The sequence below is a fragment of the Pinus tabuliformis genome, chromosome 4_1 (genome assembly GCF_031772625.1).
Source record: "Pinus tabuliformis cultivar Carrire ecotype Pingquan chromosome 4_1, CPIR1, whole genome shotgun sequence".
In the NCBI taxonomy this organism is placed as follows: Eukaryota; Viridiplantae; Streptophyta; class Pinopsida; order Pinales; family Pinaceae; genus Pinus; species Pinus tabuliformis.
In genome coordinates this window covers 735,161,871-735,185,044 of record NC_142303.1, presented here as the reverse complement: position 1 = coordinate 735,185,044, position 23,174 = coordinate 735,161,871, and positions in this window count along the sequence as shown.

Genomic DNA, 23,174 nt, shown 5'->3' with positions numbered 1-23,174 from the left:
TTTTGTGGGGTGAATATGGATCCAAGGGTTCTCTCCACCTCTGCACTGGACAGTGGGTGGTTGGACTACCCTACACCTAAATGACTTTCCTACTCATTCATGGCCACTTTCGTTGAATCTAGCTAGCCAACATAGATACTCAGGTAATTTTCTTTCCTATTGGTTTAATGTCAGAGTGGTGGGTTTTGCGTATATTTCCTGGTGATGCTAAAATATACCCTCAAGTTTTTACTTGGCATGTAAGCATATTCATTGATTTTTCTTTATGTGACGAGACATAGGTGAGTCCCATTGTCACTCCTAATGGCGAGGTTTCTATTCGACTCATTCGTATGTATACTTCTAGAAGTAATTTTCTCCTATTTCTTTGGTTTCAACATTTGTAGTAACTTTGAAAGGTCCTATTTGTGATAGTTTCCATCGATTCTGAATGGGAGTAAAGTTTGGGGTTTTTTTTCTGGTTCCTTCTCGATTCATGGTTAAGTTTTTATTTATTTATTTATTTTCCAGAAGCGTAAGGCTAATGATTCCTCACTTCTTCACAATGTCTATTTTTTTTCCTTTATGGGAGATGTTGTGGAGGGATTGGTTGCGTTCTCAACATCATTGCATAACTTGTGTCTCAACCTTCCTTGGAGCATTGGTAAGGGTTGGAAAGTGATCATTTCCTATCCTCGGATTTGTGTGTCTTCTTATTTTTTCTTTTAGTTAAAATCTAAATTATAGGTTCCCTACACTTATACTATTAAGTCCATGGTGTTGGAGACTTGTTAGGTACATGTTTAACATTACTTTGGGTTTTCCATCATCTTACCCATATTAAGTTTTACCCTATGAGCATGCAAGTTGTTATGGTGAGGGCTATTTGGATTCTTTTTAGGTAATTTTAACATTACTTATCTTATAATATTTATTTGTACAACACTTCTCATTATTTTAATTCTCATCTCTCTTTAATTTCACGACCAATACTGACAAACAATCTTTGTTCATGTATGATGTAATGATACTAGAGTCAAAGTCCTATGAGATATCAGATACCTCTGGTGTTGATTTATGGTGAATTTTATCCCATAGAACACTAAGTTATTCTTCTGCATTGGCTCCAGGTTGGCATCTTGCATACTGCACCTCACAAGTTGTCCCTTGTCCCATTGCTAGCATAGTTGCGCTCACTATCAATTCCCCCCTTTAGCTTGGGATGTTCTTGCTTAGATGGAGACCTAATTGAGATTTATATTGAGTAATTTACGTAGTGTGTTTGATTATCAAATGTGTAACTCTAGCTAATCTGGGAGAAATTGTGAACATGGATATTATTTGGATAAATTATACTAGAATATGGGTTTACTTTCTAATATATTTGATGTTTGAGGTTGTTATTTTATCACTTTGTACATAATTACAACATCTCAATAGTTTTATAAGAGATTGAGTGGTTGTGTTTTTGTTATATGAAATTGAATTAGAACCCTTTGTGGGTTGTTTCTCTATTCTGTGTATTTTTGCATTGTTTCATTTTTTAGAGTATTTGGTAGCGTATTACTGTACTTTATAAGATAGTTGGCAGTGCATAAATTTCATGCATTTCTAGGTGTTAATAATTATTAAAAAAAACTCACTCAGTGATGTCAAAATTATCCTTTATAACTAGAAAATAACCTACCCATATTGTTTTCCTTTAGCCTCATACCATATTGGGTCTGTTCCTAGCCGCGTATGAACAAAATCTACAAACGATGTACCCTATATTCACAAGGTAAATTCATTAGCAGGAATTTTGTTTCACTATTCCAAATACAGTCATTGCCCCTTTCTGTATCCATTTTTCTTCTTTTCCTTTAAAAAAACAAGAAAAAATTACTGGAGTAAAGGGCATACTACCAAAATGGAGTTTAAAAATCACTCTTCTACTCATATAGTAATGTTTCTTCCAATTATATACCTCTTTTGTGACTCTGCTATACCAACCAATTTTCCTTGGGTAAAAAAAATTATTTCCTCCCATGTATAGGTAAAACACTAACTTTATAAGTTCACTGAGAGGAAATTTTCAAGTATTGATGACTATCCTATGGCTGTGGAGTTGGGTTTTTGAAATAAATTTTCTCCAATGCTTTTTTTCATCTCTGTAACTATGTGTATATTAAGTCCATCATGGATTTTCCTCATCATAATTTTTTTTAAGGTATTCACAACCTTAGTTTTGGTTTGCAAGGAAGGTTTCTAAGCATCGTCTCTACTTTGAAGGGTGAAATATCTTTTAAAATCCTACTAAGATCGAATAATTATGGTTTTAAATCGGGATAGATAGCCTTCGTTCATACCTTTATAGACATGAGGCCTCATACCGCATAAAATCTATTATGGATTATAGCCTTCAGAAGTATTTCCTCATGGTGTCCATACAGCTTGGCCTCTTATAAACAATAAACCTATTAAGGGATTAATATTTGGAGTCATTCTATTTGTCATACTTTTAACTAGCACTCACTCAGATTTCATTGACAGTTAACCATTTCACTTATAGCTAGTCCTTTCTTCCTTCATTAAATATAAACACTATTGTACCACTTGATTTAAGCTTAAATTTAAGTTATCTTCTATAATAAATTTCCATAACACCTTCTACTTAGTGATCTAGAATAACTCTTGCAGATTTTTTTTTCTCGTGATTACACCTAAAATTTACTAACCCCATCTCTATACTAGAATTAAAGAAACGTCACTATAGCAAAATTTCATAATTTTCCAGTTCTTTTATTTTTATGGTTAATACACTTAACATCTTAATTATATTAACTCTTCTCTCAACACACTTTTACATTAATTCAAAAATAATCTAACATGCGTATGCTATATGCTCCTTTTGAATATTGTATTGGTGTGTACAATACTAATCCACAATGTCTATTGTATTCATATAGGATGATTCTTTATGTAAAGTCACACATATGGGGCTTTACTGCTTACTCAATTCTCTCTAATTCTTATCGAAAAATGTCTAACATCGAATTATAAAAAAATTCCTATATAAACAATAATTTATATAACTTTTTCTATTTGCATGCGTAACCAAAATTTCATATTGTTTGTAGTAACATATTACATAAGATACATATGTATACTTACCTATAGAAATGAGCTATATACAAATGTATAAAAAAATGCATTTATTTCATTAATTCTACAACTTCCTAATGGTTATCATTCAAAATCACTAAATAAACATAAATATTAATCTAACGATAAGAATTGATTCGGAATTACTCAGAAATCGATCACGTTCCACCCAACCATGAACTTCCTCTTCCAATTCCCCTCAAGCTAAGACTTATTTCTCTCCAGAATCAACAACCCCTTTGATTCCTAGGTGGTTTATTTTTATAGATTGTTATTCCCAACATATTTTTAGCAGCATCCTGCTTTAAGGTCTGCAAACCTTTTTCCTAGGCCTTTTTTCTTTATTTTTTTCTTTTCATAAAATATATTTTTCTTTTTATTTAAAGTACACTTTTTTCTCTCGTAGTTAGATATTCCATCCCACTTAGTATTTCTCCCCAACTAAGTTATTAACATAATTTTTCTTTCCCATTATGTTAAATTAATTTCTTTTATTTTTCTTGTAGGTATTTTAGGATACTTTTAGGGAAGGTCCGTCATTTGGACTTCACCACCACAACTTCTTCTAAGATGGCAAGAAGTATTATACACTGTAGTGTTATTTCCCAAATATTTCACAGTTATTTATTTATTAACTCAATAATAATAATATAATTACATCATGATATAAGTCTTGTCATGGCTTCCCTTTCCATTAAATCCAATAATAGTTCAATCTCTAAAAAGAGCAGTTTTCTAGAAAGCATAGTAAGAGTGGTGTTACAACAATGACATCTTTCTAGAAACATAACAAACATTCCTTTGGTTTTAGCTTTATAACACAACTCATTATGGCATTTACAATAACAACCACATATATAATCATGCACATTTGCTTCAATCATCAAATAATCATATTGCATATGGAGCTTTATAAATCTAGCTCGATATAGTATTTACAATACTATACACATCAACAAATAAAACGATATGATTCTTTCATCCACAATAAGGGAATCTAGAGGCTCAAGCCTCCACCCTCAATGTAATAATAGGATTCACATCCTTCCTAAGAAGTCTAGAATCTACTGCCAAAGTCAAACCTGCATCCGATGTCCAACGATACAATCCTTCCACTACTTGTTCCCTCAGTGAATAGTGACTGACTCATTCTTCCAGGGAACACTCTCGATGTGCATATAATCCATATATCAATTCTAATGGCCTAAAATAATCCATTCCCTAACTAATCTGGTAACCCCCTTCCAAGTTCATCGACATCCCATTTCCCAAGCGATCCATCCCTTGGAAAGGTTTCCTCACATCCGAAGGTCCAAAACTAAAGGCATACCCTGGCCTCAAAACCATCATATTGGTCATATCACGCTCATGGAAATAAATCAAAAATATTGGATACCATTGTCCCAGAATGGCCCTACTCTTGAATTCTTTACCATCACATTGATGCATGTTTCAATTCCTTTTTGTTACTCCTAATTCTTGTAGTTAGCTTCAACAACCCAACCAGGAATTTCCCATGCTTTCCTGTACCAAGAACATAATTTCCATTATATTAAAAGAAATTGAAATAAATTCAATTCACACCTCATTGATGGTGTGTCAATAAGGTAGAATTGCAGCTCTATTTACTTCTTTTCACAACAAGGAAAACTAGCTGTTTGATCAAATCATCATGTATAAACATATCACATCTGGTTATGTCAAAACACTATGATGACAAATCAAAATAATATATCACATGTAATAATCATAAATTAGATTCATATATCAAATGCATAATAGAAACTAAAATAAAATATTGATACTTATCCTTCACTCGATTCCTTCCGTAGACACACTGAATTGGTTCCCAAACCTGATAGGCACCTAGTGCCTTCTCTTTTCTTCAACCATGTAAACATACACATAGTGTACACCACTGGAATACACCCACACACGGTGTGCAATATCGCACAATACATAAACCTACACCTAGTGTACAACACAATACATATTCCTACAACCATTGTACAACACAACACAATACATACACCTATAACCAATGTACAACACAACACGATATACATAGACCCGGTGTACAACACAACTATTGGGATGGGGTCCCCTGTGTTAGTTTTGGGGCAAAATCCCAAGTTTTGATGTAAAAAATATAAAGTCTCTACAAAATGTGGTCACAGAGTGTGTAGCTAGTTAAGAGTAAAAAAGGGTCTTACCCTTTTTTATGTAACTTTATTTAGCTTTTGAAGATCTACCCATGGTCCACGGACCATGGGATTATATAAATAGGTGTGTCTTAAAGAGTGTAAGGAAAGTAATGGAAGTTTTTTATGGGTATGACGAAAAGAGTCTAGAGAGTTAGCGTAAGAGAGTAAGAAGGAAGGCTCTGTAGCTATGTGCATAGAGGCCTAGAGTAATTTCTGCAGCTAAGTACATGGACCCCCGCAACTAAGTGCGCAAGAAAGTCTTGAGTTTGTAAGCCTAACTGAATATCAATAACGCAGATTGTTGTAGAAATTACTGTGTTTTTTCTATTAACTTATGTTATGTATGAGTGCACTTTATGGTATGATGAATAATGGTCTTATGAAGCAATGATGTATTGATGTGTGACTTTACTTGATCTACATTGTTATCTAAATGCAATTAATGCTAAGTGAGTATGCAAATATTATAATGCTTTATGTTCAAGTTATCAAACACTTAAGTAGACCTAAGCAAATAATGGTCTAAGAGTAATCTAATGTGCATGTAAGTAGCTAATTCGCCTGTTCAAGGTCCACAAAAGCTAATCATAGATCTTCATGGAGGTCTAGAGACTGATTGAAGGAAGTTACAACAATAGGCCGCAGGAGTACAGAGTTCTGCACGAAGGCAAAACTAAGTCGCCAAAAGGACATCACACTGATCTCTGGGTTCAAAAACTTGGTTCCAGCATCCCCCTGTACTACTTTGAGTGAGATTTCAGTCCGCACACCACGGGTTGATACCGAAAGGGCCAATAGTGTAGTGATTGTTTTGGGACAACTAACTCTAAACCTGGGTCAGAACCCCATAAGCCAACACCAACACAACTACACATAACATACAACACCACACAATACGTACACCTAGATGCAACATACAACGCATACACCTAAGCCTGATGTACAACACAACACATACACCTACACCTAATTTACTTCACAACGCAATACATATATGTACATAACATACAACAAAATGAATACACATGCCATAATACCACAACTACATAATGTACATACACAATACCAGATTTACTCAACACACATCTACGACATGCACATGATATCACATGTATGCAACACAACATGTACAGTATGCGCACAATACCACATGTACATGTACACAATACAACTTGTACATAGCACCAATTGCACAACGTGTACATCACATCAAATATACACAACACCACCTGCACAACATACACACAACACATGTATAAAACACCACCCGCACAACGTGTTGATGACACCACATATACACAACACCACATGCACAGTGTGTACATAGAAACACATGTACACAACACTACATGCACAACATGTACACACAACCACCTGAACACAACACCCCATGTACAACATGTACAAAACACTACATGCACACAACACTACATGTACACAACACCACATGTACATAGCACCACATGTACAACATGTAAACAACAACATATGTATGCAAATTTTCATATGCAACATGTAAATAGCACCATATTCACACAAAACCACATATGCAACCTATAAATAGGAGCATATGTACACAACACCACATATACAACATGCGCACAACACCATATCTACACAATAGTCCATACCCAATATGCCCATGCGTATGTACAAAAAACCGCATATGTAACATGTACACAACATGGCATATACAACATTTACATAACACCATATTTAAATAGCTGCATATACAACATGTACACAGCACCATAGTACATAACACTGCATATACAACATGTACACAACACCATATGTATAGAGCACAACTATGAAACACGTACAGAACACCATAAATATACACCACCATATGTACAATCTGTACACTACACCTCATGTACACGACACCGCATATACAACATGCACACCCTAAGACATGTATGCAACACCATAATTTGAACATGTACAACATATGCACCATAGTAGTACTACACATCTCGAGAACACACTGTCTCTACCAGGAAACCTTACTTCTAATGACTTTCCACCATTTATGCTTGTCCCAGATGTCATAGATCACACTACCTTAATTCTATTGATTTATCCCTCAACATTACTTACTATAGCATAAAGATATACATAATATAATCACATAATATCTATTCATATCCACATTATATTGACCTCAGAGATCTGTAAGGGCTACTCTTCCCACTTGATTTCTCATAAACCAAGAACCTCTTCATGTCATTCTCCTGCATAAGCAATTCCTTCCTCCAGAAGAATGATCCATGGAAAACCTATCATATAAAAATATACATACATACATATATATAGATATAAAAGTTAGTATAAGAGAATCATGATCCCTAACGACATTGTGAGACAATGACATATATCCATACATTTATATAAACATCAGCATCAAACAATCATGATCTCTGATGACCCTGTCAGACAACTTCATACACACATACATGTATACATATATAGGAATCAACATAATCATAATCAAAACACAATCTCCAGATATCATAAGTTCAAGGGTAATAGAACTCCCTTTATCTGTGCACAAAATTCACAACATGGAGAACATAGTTCCCAACATAGCTAAGGCATCTGACACCTCAAATTCATGCACTTTACCTTTCTTGGTTACCTTCCTCATGACTATCGTGCCACCATCCCTTTATCCCAATGGACCCAACCAATTGAAACAATTGTCACACTCTTGACTTTAGTTTCCCTTATACATGCATCGAGCTTCATCTGATTGTTAAAATACCTGTTGGATTTCATTTAACTCTTCCTGAGCTCCATTAACTTTCCTATTTTTAGAACTAATTCCCAAGACCCTCAAAACATAAAAGATGAGAACAAGAAGGGAAATAATAAGAAAACCATGAAAAACTAATAACAATATATCACCATAAATAAAGTGTCATGGCCATGCCCTAGATGCAATCAAAACTACAAATCAAGCACAAACAAATCACAACATACCAACAATACAAAACTAGCAATAAACACCATGACTCAATCCCCATGGATTCGTAATAATTCCAAGGGAAATCTCAACCCAACACTTCTTCAAGATTTCGGTTCAATCTCTTTTTCCATGTCATTCCCTACATCATTCCTCAATAAACACATAAGTGTCAATGAATAAATCAACATAGCAATATTGTAACACCCTCCTCCCACATCTACCCATGTAACTTCCCAACCATGTTAAACATGTGAGAAGAAGTACTTATGATATGATTCAACTCCCTATGTGTCAGGTAAGGAAGTGGAGCTGATGAAAAAAGATCGTACATACCTTCCACATCAGCAACAAAACTCCGAGGAGCCATCCCAACCACTCAGGTAACCAACCCTTTGGTCCCAATGTGTTTTTAAACCATTAAACCCTTGGATGCTCCCTTATATTAGGAAATCATGCATCCAAGAGGCTCCAGAAGCTCTCATAGCATGGGTATGTGAGGGTCCAGGTAATTTTTTGCCCAATGCTTTGCCTATGTCTCCAAGATTTAGGCAAAATTTTTAGGCCCAGATCCTAGGTCACAGCCCATAACTAAATGGAAATTTCAGAACTAAAAGATAACAATAGAACAATTATATAAATACAATTACTTGAACAAGGACGTGACTAGAACCCTACTAGCCACGATATGTATTTCGTAAAACATATCACAAATATGAAATATACAAATCTTAATAGCATAACTGAGTATATGGGTCTCATAATTATCTGAGATTCCCTATGAGGCATTGTTTCCTTATCACATTAGTTGCATTATCATCAATTAGGCAATATATACATTTTTCATTCATTTACAAGTAAAAACATGATGAGATGCATACATCACCACTCTCATAGTACATATTCATAACAAACATAATAACAATAGAAATAACAAGGAAACAAAAACCATATAATGCACATATGAACCAGTATGATACTCATGAAATATCAAGGAGAAATAAACTCGTATTAATGGTGTAATGAGTAACCAAGTCCATGACTTCCATGAACCACCTTACCATAGACATGTTTCATCCAAATCTCTCTTCAGGAAGTCATCCCCGTGCCATATTCCAAGCATGAATGTGGGATCTCATAGAAAACATCAATCAAAACCATCGAGAGCTTCTAGAGGCCAAACCACATCAAGCCATCAAATAATGATTCCACCTCATAGTCAAACATCATTTTTCCATCATCAAATTGATCTCTACCCAAGGCTTTCAGAGCTTTAGAGCATTTGTTCCAACCAAGGCTTCTAGGACTAGTAACTCAACCCACAACTGTCGCTGGGCTTCTAGAGTGTTTTTCCAACAGGGGCTTCCAATACTAGTAACTCAACTGACCAAGGGCTTGTAGACCATTTTTCCAACCATGCCTTAAAGGATTAGTAACTCAACCAAATATGTTACAAGGCTACCAGAGCGTTTGTCCAATCGGGCCTTCCAGGAACTAATAACTCCACCCAAGCTAAAGGAAACATGAGAACCAACTAGAAAATAGAGAAGTGAACCCACAACACCATAGTTATCTAAGAAATGGAAAGGCCAGGAAAATCCACTGTCAATCCAAGAAATCCTCCATTCCAATAACAAATCATGACCAATAAACCACATGCATATGTCGTGCATGCCGAAACTAGAAAGGAAATCATACATGCAACTCAGTACCTGCAAGAAAAACCACTGTAGTTGCTGATGCCAATGTCCTCTTGCACCTTCCTTCATTTTCTTCACCTTCTTGCTCCAAATTCCAAGTATGCCACACTCCTCCAAGAGTGCTCCTAGAAAAATCTAAGTGTCCAAGAGTATGAGAGAGAGAGAATAGAAGAGAGCTCCACCAAAAAGTGTCAAGGAAAACTTGCCAACTGATCATCAACAACCTTTTCATCAATGAGGCCTCTATTTTCTTTAATTTCCATTATTTTCCTTCAATTTCATCCTCACTTCAAACTTGTGACCTTTCACCTTCCTTTTCTCCTAATTTCATTTATATCATAAATAAAATTCCAATAAATGCCATTTTTCCTTCCCAAATAATTTGTCAATTTCCTTAGCCATAATAAATCAAATGAAAACCCACTCTGATGTTTTTTCCCACCATTCATCTTGGCATACATGTCCCATGACATGGTCTTATGTATATTTCTAAATGGATTTTTAACCAAGGTTGTTACAACACTCCCCCCCACTTGGGGGAGCACCATCCTCGGGGTTCAATGACCCCTATAACTAGAAAAATAGTTTAAAATAAAACATACTACCCATGGAGCTTTATAACATATCTTGTTTCAGTATTTACAGTGACCATATACTAAAACATGAAAAACATACCATTTACTAGAGCTTTATAACACAACTCATTATGGTATTTATAATAATAACCACATGTACACACATACACATTTTCTTCACCCAACAAATAATCATATCATCTATGGATCTTTATAAATTCATCTTGATACAATATTTACAATAATACACTCATATACACATATGTACATTTTCTCAACTAGTAAAAAAAAGGATATGATGCCTCCATCCACAACAAGTGAATCTGGAGGCTCACACCTCCACCCTAAAAGTAATACCAGGATTCACCTCCTTTCCAGGAAGTCCAAAATCCAATGCAAGGTTAAATCTGCATCTAATGTCCAACGATATAATCCTGTGCCACTTTTCCTCTCAATGAACAATTACTAGCTCACTGTTCCAGGGCACACTCCTAATGTTCATTTGATTCCATCTAGAAATGATACTGACCAAAACAAATATATCCTCAACCTTCCCTTCTTTTCCACACAATCCCTCTAGTAATCTGGTCACCCCCTTTTGTCTAGTCACACACCTTCCAAGTTCTGTTGGCACCCCCATCTCGGGAAGTCCATCCCTTGACAAGATTTCCTTGCATTGAAAGGTCCAAAAGCCAAGGCATACCCCTACCTTAAAACCATCATATCGGCCATAGCATGCTCATCGAAGTAAATGGATACTATTTAGTACCAGTGTTCAATAATGGCTATACTCCTAAATGGAATACCAGAATATTGTTACATGTTCCAATTCATTTTATTGTTGTTGCTAATGTTTGTCATTAGTTTCGACCACCCAATCGAGATTTTCATGCTTTCTTGTACCAAGCACATGATTTACATCAAATTCAAAATAAATTGAAATAAATTCACATCATACCTCATCGATGGATTTTCAATAAGGTACACTTGCAATCCTATTCATTTTCTGTCACAAAATGTCAAACTAACTCTTGACCAAATCACCATGAATAAACATATCACATCTAGTTAGCTCAAACTCAGCCATTATAAATTAAAATCATGAAATCATCATAAAACCTAATCATAAATCACATCTAACCATCATAAGTCATAATCATAGATCACATTCATAATAAAACTAAAATACAATACCGATACTTATCCTTCATTGATCATTACTTCTTCCTATGTTCTTTCTCTACAAACACCAGATCGGTTGCCACACCCAGCAAATACCATGTGCCTATTTATTTTCTTCAATCACGTACACATACGCGATGTACATCACAACAAATACATCCACACATAATGTACAACACCACACAATGCATCCAGCTACACTTGATATGCATCGCAACATAATACATGTACTACAGATAGTACAACACAATGAGTACACATGTAATGATACCACAACTACACAATGCATATACATAGTACTGCATACTTGCAACATAACATGTATAACTTGCACATAATACCACATGTACACCAATACCATAGGTACAACATGTACACATTACCACTTGTACAAAGCACCATCTGCCCAACATGTGCACAACATCACACGTACATGGCACCACCTACACAACATGTAAAAAATGCCACATGTACATCATACCACCTGTACAACCTGTAGACAAAACCAGATGTACATAACACCACATGCACAACATGTACATGACACTGCATGAACACAACACCATATGTATGACAAGTATTCATCACTACCTACACAGAGCACCATATGTACAACATGTACACAACACCACATGCTCACAACACCACTTGTAGAATCATGCACACAACACCATATGTACATAGCACCACATCTACAACATGCACACAACAATGCATATCCATCATGCGCATGGTACAATATGTACACATCACCACATATCCAACATGTACATAGCACCATCTTTACCCAAAAATGCATATGCAACATACGCAAAACACTATTTGTACCGCCCTGTACATAACATTACATAAACATGTACACACACTATATATACACAACACTGCATGTGGACAACATCACAGATGTAACATGTACAACATATACAATATATTCACAACAATAGTACTGCACATCCAAAACCACACTATCTTTACCAAGAAACCTTGCTTCTAGTGTCTTATCTATGATTGTCCCAACAAGCCTCGGATCTCACTACTTTCATTCCACTGATGTATCCCTCAGAGTTACCTATCATATCATAAACATATTCATAATGCAAACATACAATATTAATTCATATCCACATGATACTGAATTTTATATTTTTCATTATTACTCTCCCACTCGATTCCCCATAAGATGAGGAACCTCGTCATGCCATTCACCTACACAAGAAATCATTCCTCAACAAGAATGATCCCTAATTAACATGTTGGACATTGAAATAGATACATACATGCATACATACATACATATACATAAACATTAGCATAAAACAATCATGATCCTATCATACAATGACATACATACACACATATATACATATAAATGTTAGCATTAAATAACCATGATCCATGATGACTCTGTGAGACACGACATACATACATACATGTATACATGTATAAACATCAACATAATCATGATCCTAACATAATTACCAGATAACGTAAGGTTAAGGTTAAGAGAACTCCCTTTGTTTGTGCACACCATGCACAAATTTGAGAAGAATCATTCCCAACATAGCCAACACATGTGATCAAATCCATTTACTATATTTCCACTATCCATTTACAACAATGGACCAAAACAATCCAACCGATTTTCATATTCTCACCTTCAACTTCCCTTACTCATGCATCGAGCCTCAATCAACTCCTACATTACCTACTAGGTTTCATCCATATCTCACTAAGATCCTAAATTTCCTCTTTCCCAACTAATTCCCAAGACCATTAAGACATAAAAGGGAAGAAAATTTTCAAAAAGGAAGAAAAACATGAAAACAAATAACAATATGACACTGCAAACAAAGAGGTATGGCCATACACTAGACATAAATAAAGCTACAAATCAAGCAAAAACAAATCACAAAGAATTGAAATCACAAGACTCTCAATATACACCATGACTCAATCCACATTGTCCCCAGTGCTTCCAAAGGAAAGCTCAACCTGAGCATTCTTCAAAATCTCATGGTAGTTTCTTTTACATGCAATCTCCCGCATCATATTCCCATAAACACATAACTGCTAGTGCATAAATAAACATAACAATACATTATTTAACTTACGTTGTTGTGACAAGCATGTTGCTTGGAACATAACACATCCATGTCATCTCTCAAGGGACTCCAATCCTTTGATGAATCTAGCAATAACTAGAACCAACTATTATACCTGTCAAACACATATTTATGAATATAACACATCATCATAATGTCAGACAAATTCAAGGTTAAGAAAACTTCATGTATGCAAAGCAATCATTTTTTTTTAATTGTGGTTTCCAAACATAGCCAAAGGAATTTTCACCGAATTCCTTTATTTTACCTTTACCCCACTATAATTGAGTCTTACTATGTATTGTCACATCACCCAATTTTTAGTTATATAAACACAACAACCATTACCTTGTCAAGCTAATACCAAACATGCTTCCCTGCAATTGCTCACACATGTCAGTCACACGTTCCAAATATCAAGACATCATGTATATTAATTTCAAATCAACCTTTACCAAGTCTAAAAACCATGTTACACTCAACAATCAGCTCACATTCATTAGTCATAATACATAATGCTACCACCATCACCTACTTACACTCAAGTACATATCAGTTGTCTCAACACATATGTATTAGTAAAACCATCTTAAAACATGATCATTTTCGAGAAAAATATTATAGACACATACTCATATCATTCAAGTAATAAAGCATTCAGAAAACAAATAGAGGACATAATAGACACCAAACACTCAAACAACAAATAAATGACATATTCAAACATTCAAACACCAAATAGACGACATAAGAAAAATCATACCTTAATGTATCTCAGGGGAGGCTATATTGTATGCACAATCAATCTAGATTAGCACGATATAACTTCGCAACATATCAACTCAAACATAAATAAAGTCATGATATCCATTACAATAACTAGGTAACATGTTCACGTCATAAGCTCTTAAACAATTGTCATTCATGCATAGCAATCACATATTCACAGTGACTCTAGATAGTACAACACATTATCACAAATAAGTTGACTCGTACCTGAATACCATAACCATAATCATATAAATATACCAATGCATGTTAGCTTGATGCATGTAACATCAAGATCTTCAACGCAATGAACATAACCATCATGCATATGACCGTAATGCATATAACAACAAGTTACTATCATTTATGACTCTATGACACGTGTATATGACTATACTAGTCAACTAGAATTTGTCATACATGCACCCATAACAACAATAAAATGACAAGTATATAGGTAACCCTAGTCATTATAACAACAGTTAACCACATACATGCATGCCTAACATACAAACTTGTGGGGTTTATAATCCATTACGTTTATAATGTAAATTCCTTAGGCTAATAATATTAATCATTGGGTTTATATTCTTAGGTTTTAATACTAAGTTAAGGGTTTACAATATTCATATGTTATGTTTATTAATTTTAGGGTTTATATTCTTAGGGTTTAATATTCATCCTATGTTTTAATGTTATTCCCTTGGGTTTTGAAAATTAATCCCTTGGGTTTGCATTGTGACGAATATTATTTCAATATGAAAATCAACCACGGTCCAATGTGATATTGTGATGAAGATTGTCTCAATATGAACATTAATCATGGTCAACCATGGTCCAACGTCACATTGTGAAAAATAATGTGTCAATATGAAAATAAACCATGTTCAGCAATGGTAAACCATGTTTATTTTATTATTTATAATATTTATCTTATGGTTTTTATACCTTGGGTTTATAATATTAATCCTTTAATTTTAAAATTATTCCCTTTGGTTTTCAGTATGAATCCCTAATATTTATTAGTACCTTGGGTTTATAATATCAATCGTTTAGTTTTATTAATATAAGGGTTCAAATTCCTAGGGTTTAATATCAAACATCGTCCAATGTCTCATTGTGACAAATATTGTCTCAATATGAAAATCAACCATAGTAAACCATGGTCACTATGTTTGTTTTAGGGTTTATAATATTTATCGTAGGGTTTATATACCTTGGGTTTATAATATTAATCCCTTGGGTTTATAATATCAATCCCTTGCTTTTATTAATCTAAGGGTTGATATTCCTAGGGTGAAATATTATTCATAGGGTTTATAATATTTATCGTTGGGTTTATATACCTTGGGTTTAATATTATCCACTTAGTTTCATAATCCCTTGGGGTTTTAGTATTAATCCCTTGAGTTTATTATAACAAACATTATCTCGATATCAAGATCAACCATTATCAACCATGAATGAATGTCGCATTGTCCCAAAGATTATCTCGATATGTAAATCAACCATCATCAACCATTATGCAACATCACATTGTGACAAGCATTCTCTAAATATGAAAATCAACCACGGTCAACCATTTTTATTTTAATGTTTATAATATTTATCTTAATTTGTATATGTCTTGGGTTTATAATATTTGTCCCTTGGGTTTGATATTATTCCCTTGGGTTTATTATTCTCGTGGGTTTATATGGTTAATCATGGTCTATCATAGCTAGCCATGGTCAACTATGGTCGAATGTCACATTGTGATAAAAATTGTCTCCATATGAAAATCATGGACAATCATAGACCATCATGGTCAACCATGGTCAACCATAGTGTAACGTCACATTATGATGAAGATTGTCACGATATGAAATCAACCATGGTATAATGTCACATTCTACTAAAGATTGTCTCGATATGTAGATCAACCATCATAAACAATTGTCTAATGTCACATTGTGATAAGAATTGTCTAAATATGAAAATAAACTATGGGAAATCATGCCTTTATAGTATTTACCTTAGGGTTTATATAGCTTGGGTTTATAATATTTCTCCCTTGGGTTTAATATTATCCCCTTGGGTTCATAATCCCTTGGGGTTTTAGTATAAATTCCTTGGCTTTATTATTCCCTTAAGTTTATTATATCAATCATGGTCAATCATAGCCAATCATGGTCAACCATGGTCAAATATCACATTATGACAAAAATTGTCTCCCTATGAAAATCATGGATAGTCATGGATGATCATGGTCAACCATGTTATATAAAATGAAACATGGTCAACTATGGTGAATATTGGTCAACCATGGTCAAATGGCGTATTGTGAGACAGATTGTCTCAATATGAAAATCAATCATGGTCAACCATGGTCCAACATCGCATTGTGACAAAGATAGCCCCGATATGTAAATCAATCATGGGCTTGAATGTCGCATTGTGAGAAAAATTGTCTTGATATGAAAATCAACCAAGCTTTTCATCGTCGAATGTTGCATTGTGACAAAGATTGTCTCGATATGAAAATAAAACATGGTAAACCATTAGCTAACATCACATTGTGACAAAGATTTTTTCGATATGTAAATAAAACATGATTAAACATGGTCTAACTTCACATTGTGACAAATGTTGTCTTGATATGAAAATCAACCATGGTCTAACTTCACAGTGTGACTAATATTGTCTCGATATGTAAATCGACCATGGTCAACCATGGTCTAACATTGCATTGTGATAAGAATTGTCTCAATATGAAAATCAACCATGGTCAACCATGTGTTTATAATATTTGTCTTAGGCTTTATGTACGTTGGGTTTTTAATATTTGTCCCTTGGGTTTAATATTATTCCCTTTGGGTTTTAGTATTAATCTCTTGGGTGTATTATTCCATTCGGTCATAATGCCGATCCCTTGGGTTTATAATATCAATCATGGTTAATCATGGTCAATCATAGCCATCCATGTTCAACCATGGTCAAATGTAGCATTGTTACAAAGATTGTCTCCATATGAAAGCCATAGACAATCATTGATAATCATAGTAAACCATCATCGAACGTGGAATTGTGACAAAGATTGTCTTGATATGAAAATAAACCATGGTCGACCATGGTCCAATGTCACATTGTCACAAATATTGTCTCGATATGTAAATCAACCATGGTCGAGCATCGTCCAATGTCGCATTCTGACAAAGATTGTCCTAATATGTAAATCAACCAGGGTCAACCATGGTCAACCATGGTCCAATGTAACATTGTGATAAGGATTTTCTCAATATCAAAATAAACCATGTTCAAGCATGTTTATTTTAGTGTTTATAATATTTATTTTATGGTTTATATTCCTTGGGTTTATAATATTTGTCCCTTGGGTTTAATATTATTCCCTTGGGTTAATAATCCCTTGAGGTTTTGGTATTAATCCCTTAGGTTTATTATTCCCTTGGGTTTATAATATCAATCCCTTGGGTTTATTATTTCTGTTGGTTTATAATATTAATCATGGTCAACCATGGTCAACCATAGCCAACCATGGTAAACCATGGTTGAATGTTACAGTGTGACAAATCATGTCTCAATACGGAAATCAACCATGGTCAACCATAGTCCAACATCGCATTGTGACAAATATTCTCTCGATATGAAAATCACTCATGGTCAATCATGGTTAATGATGGTCCAATGTCACATTATGACAAGGATTGTCTCCTTATGGGAATTAACCATGCTCAACAATGTTTATTTTAGTGCCTATAATATTTAGCTTAGGGTTTATATAACTTCATTTTATAATATCAATTCCTTGGGTTTCTTGATCTAAGCATTCATATTCCTAGGGTTTAATTTTATTTTGTTAGGTTTATATTCCTTTGGATTTTTAGTATTGATCCCTAGGGTTTATTATTCCGTTCGATTTATAATATCAACCATGGCTAACCATGTTTTAATATTAATCCCCAAGGTTTATTTATCTAAAGGTTCATATCCCTGGGGTTTAATTTTATTCCCTTAGGTTTATAGTCCTTTGGGTTTTTAGTATTGATCCATAGGGTTTATTAATCCCTTTGGTTTATAATATAAACCATGGTCAACTATGGTAAACCATGGTCAACCATGGTTTGCTATGTTTTAATATCAATTTCATTGTCTCAAAATGAAAATCAACCATTGTCAACCATGTTTATTTTAGGTTTTATAATGTTTTTCTTATTGTTTATATACCTTGTCTTTAAATATTAATCCCTAGGGTTTAATATTATTCCCTAGGATTAATAATTCCTTGGGTTTTTTGTATTAACCCATTGGGTTTATTATCTCTTGGGTTAATATTCTTGTATTTGGTTCATAATCCGAAAGGATTAATACTATAAACCCAAGGGAATATAAACCCTAGGGTTTTTAGTAGTAATCCCTTGGATTTATTATTTCCTTGGGTTAATGTTATTCCCTTGTGGTTTTAGTATTAACCCTTTTGGCTTATTATTCTCTTGGGTTTATAATATCAATCCCTAGTGTTAATTAATCTAAGGGTTCATATTTATATTACATAATTTGAAATTAAATAATAATAAATAACATTTAATACTAAATAATAATAATTATAACGAAATCCTTATTATTGATTATAATGATAATTGTCAGGCCAGGTAGTAACTCCTAAAAGAAAAATTGATTCATATATCATATTCCTTCAGGTGGTCTTTATTATATACATGATGGGGATACTGTTCATTTCATCTCCCATTGACTGTTCATATTACTTATTATTTATTTACATTATATTCACCTAATCTTAATGATTAGGTGTCAACATTCCCCCCCTTAATCTGAAGGGATATTGGTGAGTCCAAGCATCATTATGAATCGTTCAAGCTTTTCTCTTCCAACTGCTTTAGTGAAGATGTTGGAAATTTGCTCATTACTGGAACAATGACAGAGATGGATTGTTTTGGCCTCAACATGAGGTCGAATCAGATGATACTTGGTATTGATGTGCGTCGTTCGATTGTGGAACTTTGGGTTCTTGGCCAACTTTATTGCGAAGGTATTGTAAATCATGAGTGGAGTTGATTGTACTTGTTTTACCTGCAAATCTTCAAGAATTTTCCTGAGCCACACAATTTCTTTATTGCTTCAGCTGCTGCCACGTATTCTACTTCTGTTGTGAAATCTGCTGGAACTGATTGTTTGTGTGATCTCCAGGAGATAGCTCCTGATCCAAGACTCATAGCATATCCTGAAGTAGATACCCTTGCTTTTTTATCTCCATCGAAGTCTGAATCAGAGTATCCAATCAAGCTGAAGTCATCCACCTGTGTATACTTGATTCCAAAGTCTTGAGTTCCCTTCAAGTACCTTAGAACTCTTTTTGTAGCAGACCAATGTCCCTCACAAGGCTTTCGCATAAATTTGGAGAGGATTCCACAACAAACAAAATGTCTGGTCTGGTAGTAGTTAGGTAGTTGATATTTCCTACAAATTGTCTATACTTTGTTGCATCGTCAAATTCTTTTCCTTCAATAGATGTGAGCTTTAAGTTTTGTTCCATTGGAGTAGTAAGAGGATTGCATTCTGTCATGCCAAACCTATTCAACAGATCTCCAATGTATTTCTTTTGAGAAAGAAATATGGACTTCGGATGTTGGGTTACTTCAATACCAAGATAGTAATGAACACAACCCAAATTAGTCATTTCAAAACTTTTCCCCAATTCCTTCTTTATGGATGCAATGTAGCTTTCATTGTTCCCCGTCATCAAAAGATCATCTACATATACCACAAGATATACAACTATTTTTCCAACTTTCTCGACAAATAAAGTTGCATCATCAAGATCATAATGTTTGAAATTGAGTTTTAGAAGATGCTCAGTTAGTTTTTCATACTAGGCTTGCGGTGCTTGTTTGAGGCCATACAAGGAATTCACAAGTTTTCATACTTTATGTTCATGTCCCTTCACATCAAATCCTTCAGGCTGGGACATAAAAACATTCTCTTTTAGATCTCGATTCAAGAAAGCAGTTTTTACATCCATTTGATGGACATTACAACTGTTCTGAGCTGCTAGGGAAAAGAGTGTCTAGATGGTAGCCCATTTTGTTGTGGGGGTAAACGTGTCCTCATAATTGACCCCCTCCTTCTGTGCAAAACATTTTGCCACAAGCCTAGCTTTGTGCTTGTCAAGTGAGCCATCAGCTTTATACTTGTTCTTGTAGACCCACTTGCAGCCAATTGATTTGGTTCCTAATGGAGGATCAACCAGCTTCCAAGTGCCATTCATTATAAGGCCATCATACTCCTTTTGCATCGCTTCTTTCCATTCATCATGAGAAGCAACTTCTTTGAAGGAAGTTGGTTGACAATCTTTAGACAAGTTCGATTCACAATCATAAGAAACATCCATATCAACAGGTGAATTAGAGTCATCTACATCACCTCCATTTTGCCAGTTTGAGTTTCTAGTTTCTGTCTTTCCAACCTCATCAGGATGAACACTTTCAAGTGTCTTGGTCAGCCACTTTGGGGGACCTTTCTCAGATTGTCCAGGCTGCTCCGCTAATTGAGTTGGGACTGAATCAAGGTTGAGTCTCCCAATTTTGTCAATCACATCACTTAAAGCATCATCCATTGTTGGAGTTTCATGCATGGGAGAGTGTTCTTCAAAAGAAGATTCCACATGTTGATACAGTATAGGAATTTCCCCTTCAAGATGTGGAATCTGATTATCAAATTCTTGAAATGATTTTTCTTTTGTGAATTTATCCAAGCTATCAAGTTGTCACTCAACAACATTGTCAATTTTGGATGATTCAAAAAAAATTACATCTATAGATACATCAAGCCTTTTATTTACTTCATCATAGAGACGATATGCTTTGGAGGTGCTTGAATACCCCGGGAAGATACATTTATGACTTCTGGCACCAAGTTTGTTTCTATGTACCTTTGGTATCAAGGCATAATAGGTGGAACCAAAGACCTTGAGATGCTTTACCGAAGAAACATGTCCATACCACATTTCATATGGAGTCTTGTCTCTAATAGCATTAGATGGCCATCTATTCTTTATATATGCAGCACATAGAACAACATCAGCCAAAAACATTATCTTTACATTTTTGAAGAAGAGCATGGATCGTACCATATTTATGATTGTCGTATTCATTCTTTCAGCTACACCATTTTGTTGGGGATTATAAGGCACAGTTGTTTGATGTTTGATCCCATGTTGGCGAAGAGAGTTTCAAATTCATTTGAGGTGTATTCTTTTCCATTATCAGTGTGAATAGACCCAATATGAGATTGGGAATCATTTTCCATCCATTTATGAAAGTTCTTGAATGTTTGAAAAGCATCAGATTTGTTCTTCAATAAATAAACCCAACACATTCTGGTGTAGTCATCAATAAATGTCATCATATATTTGTTTCCATTTGCAGAAGGAACATGAATTGGCCCACATAAATCTGAATGAATGAGTTCAATTTTTTTATGTGCTCTTGAATGTGATTCATGAAAACACTGTTTGCTATGCTTTCCTAGAATGCAAGCATCACATTGCTTAACTTTCCTAGGAATTGTAAGCAAACCAGAAACACCATTTTTATTCAAGAAGTGGAGACTATCATAGTTCAAATGTCCAAATCTAGCATGCCATAATATACTTGATGGAAGTGTACCTTCTTCATAATGAGTATTGTATGAGAAATTTTGTGCATGAGCAGAGGTTCCTTGCAGCTTGAGAATCCTTTCTTCTTCTATTCCCCTCATGACAAGTGAGTGGTCAGATGCTTTTCTTACCTCAAGCTTGCCATCAAACATATGAATGGAGTGACCTAGCTGGCAGATGTTGACCAAGGACAACAAGTTTCTCTTGAGCTGTGGGAGATATAAATCATGATGCAGAAGAAAGTCTCGAAGACGAGGCAGTTTAAGCCTGATTATGCCAAGCCCTGATGGCTTGATTTTTGATTGGTCTGCAAAGTATACTGCTCCATCAACATTGTCGGTAAATTCTTCAAAAAATTCTTTTATATGAGTCATGTGGCAGGTTGCTCCTAAATCAAGCAAACAATCATTTTTCCAAGAAGCAAGTGAAGCATTAAATAAATCTTCATTTACACCAATATTACATTGTGCCACAACATAGTGAGCAGATTCAAGTGCTTTACCTTTGTCTATATCATCAGTTTTACCTTTCTATTAGTTTCTTTGCTGCTCAATTTTGTCCCATGGTAACTTGCATGTAGCGGCATCATGCGATCCATTTCTTTTGCAGCATATGCAGTGCAAATTTGCCTTTTCTCCTTGAGAGTGTCTGCCCCCCTGCCTCTGAAATATCTTCCTCTTCCTCTTCGACCGCCTCTTCCTCTTGAAGAATCTTGAGCAGGATGATTTTCTTTATGAGCAAGGCACAGCCTCTTAAGAAGATTCAGGGGCTGTCTTCCTTCCAAAAGCTTTCTCTCTTTCAGCAAACTTTTTCACAAGATAGTTAGAGGTGATATCTTTGAGATTTCCATTTGCTTGCAATGACTCAAGATAATTGGAGTAAG